This window comes from Monodon monoceros, unplaced genomic scaffold (assembly GCF_005190385.1).
Source record: "Monodon monoceros isolate NGI ecotype Baffin Bay Population unplaced genomic scaffold, NGI_Narwhal_1 Super_Scaffold_22, whole genome shotgun sequence".
Lineage (NCBI taxonomy): Eukaryota > Metazoa > Chordata > Mammalia > Artiodactyla > Monodontidae > Monodon > Monodon monoceros.
This window is the reverse complement of record NW_021703779.1, coordinates 80,742,926-80,745,600: the sequence shown is the minus strand read 5'-3', so window position 1 is coordinate 80,745,600 and position 2,675 is coordinate 80,742,926. Positions and strand designations below refer to the sequence as shown.

At 42.3% G+C, this 2,675-nt stretch overlaps 1 pseudogene; it reads right to left on the bottom strand.

The window, feature by feature from the left end:
* Window positions 1-258: 258 nt before the first annotated feature.
* Window positions 259-2,065, bottom strand: LOC114905841 (annotated as a pseudogene).
* Window positions 2,066-2,675: the final 610 nt, after the last annotated feature.

Genomic DNA, 2,675 nt, shown 5'->3' with positions numbered 1-2,675 from the left:
AATGTCTTCTGGGAGGCAAGATTGCCCTGAGTTGAGAACCACTGCTCTAAACTTACGGAGGTACTTGGCCTTCTTCCCACTCACCGTCACCTCTCTTACTTTCATACCTGTGCACATTTATTTATTTTTTCTTCTGCAAAAAGCGTTATTGTTTCCATTTGTTCCAAGGCTTGGGAGAGGGCTCCAGGGCGGTTAAAAAGCTGCCTAGTGGCTGCAGAGCAGGGCTTCAGGCAGAAGCTCTGACGCCAGAGGAGCTCCTCAGAGGCCGCTGGACTTCAGAGACTCCTGTTCTTGCTCAAGGGTGAGCCTTTCAAAGAGATACTCGCCCAGCACAGCCTGCGGACCAGCCAGCCTGCGGAGGTTGGTCAGGTGGTCGCCCATCTTCTTGATGAGTTTCACCTGCTCCTCCAGGAAGTGGCGCTCCAGGAAGTCACAGAGTTGGGGATCTGCGCGGGCAGAACCCAGGGCATGCAGATCCAAAAGCGCCTGGTTCAGGTTCTTCATGAGCAGGATGGCTTCCATAGCGTCCTGGGTTTTACTCTGCTCATTTCGGGAGGCTTCTGCACGTCTTGGAGGAAGGCACGGCCGCCGTGCTGGTTTTGCATTTTCAAGAGATGCTGGGCACCCTTGAGCTTCTCCTCGGCCAATTCATGGAAAAAGTGGCCTCCAGAGCCACATCGTCCTGGTGGAAATAGGAGCCCAGAGAGAGGTAAGTGCAGGAGGCACACAGATGCATGTTGGTTAGGCGGTTGATTGCGGCCTCCACCTCAATGGAATAATTCTGATGAATCTGGGAGCTCATGGTTGAAGGGTAATAAGGAGCTAAGTTCAAAAAATAATGTTGGCTTGTCCTGGAGGCCGAGGATAGCTGAGTTGCTGGTTCTGAAGGTTGCGACTGGAAAAAAGGTTGGAGGGTGATCGGAGGCTGGAGGAAGGGGCTGTCCCTGTCTCTGTTCCATCCAAACACTGTTGAAGCAAGAGACAGATCCCCAGGAGTGCAGAGCACACTGCTCAGATCTATGCATATTCTTGCTCCTGTACATTTCCTTTCCTACTCTTATCATCTTTCATGTTTCTGTTGAGGCTTTTGAGAAACTTTCCATGACTCTCAAGATGGGTTCCCATCGCGCGCCCTGCATTTACCCTGATCTCAGCACTTTTTACAGTCTACTTTATGTAATTATTAGCCAGTCTCTTTTAATAGAATGTAAACTCCCCATAGGCCCATCCTAGCAACTTTTGCCTTTGTGGGCCTCTTTCTCCATAACAAATATTAAAATTATATTTTATGACTGCATTAGTATAAAGACTAATACAATCCAGCCAGGATTATATTCATTTTTTTCCTTCTCATCCTAAAGGAAATTAAAATATTTTGTAGACCCCTAAAAAGTATTGTGGGTCTTAGGCACTGTGTTCACCATGCCTAATGGATAAGCTGGCCCTGGCTTCAAAAAGATGAACAGTGCCTGTCTTGGTCACTACTGTACACCCAATGCCTAGTACTAAGTAGCTGTTTAGTAAACATTTCTCAAATGAATAAAAGGATTAAAATTTTACTAAACAGGAAGTATTTCTAAATACTTGAACTGCAAAAGACTTCAAATAAATTTAACCAAGTCAAGATATACTCATTTCATTAGATTTTGTTCCTAAATTCATTTGTGCTCTAGTTTTGACCTACTCGAAAAATGTTCTGCATTCTCTCATCATATTTATTATTAAAATATTTCTGATATGATTTTAAAAAAATTTAAACAGATCCTTGATCATCTAGCTTTCCACTTCATTCTGATCAAATACCTGTGGTTAAACTGAAAATATAGGCCCATGGTATATATCAGATTACTTTATGTGGATTCTTCCATAATTTTTCTACTGGCTTTCTTTTATTTTGAAAAATATGGCTATAATATTTAAATTTGCAAGTCTGGTAGGATGTGTAAGAGTTAACTGACAATTAAGAGTCCATTTTGCTTTGCTGGTACTTAGAATTGTGGTTTTTGATAGTTTTACGAATTTGCAATTTTGTCAGTTTACCTAAGGGGTCATCAAGCACTGCCATATTGATCTATGCTAACCAGCATATAGTCCCTGCCCTCAAGGAGTTCAAAGATTAGTGCTGTTCTTCAAACAGTTTCCTTTCTGGGATTAAAATGCATGCTTACAGTTAGCCCTCCTTATCCACAGTTTCCAAATCTGTGGATTCAACCAACAGTGGATGAAAAATATTCAGAGAAAAAAATTCCAGAAAGTTCCAAAAAGCAAAACTTGAATTTACTGTACACTGGCAAGTATTTACATAGCTTTTACATTGTATTTACAACTATTTACATAGCATTTACATTGTATTAGCTATTATAAGTAATCTAGAGATGATTTAAAGTGTACAGGAGGATGTGCATAGGTTATATGCAAATACTATGCTATTTTTTAAAAATAAATTTATTTATTTTATTTATTTATTTTTGGCTGCATTGGGTCTTCATTGCTGTGCAGGCTTCTCATTACAGTGGCTTCTCTTGTTGTAGAGCACAGGCTCTAGGTGTGCGGGCTTCAGTAGTTGTGGCATGCAGGCTCAGTAGTTGTGGCACGCGGGCTCAGTAGTTGTGGCTCGCGGGCTCTAGAGCACAGGCTCGGTAGTTGTGGCCCACGGGCTTAGTTGCTCTGCGGCA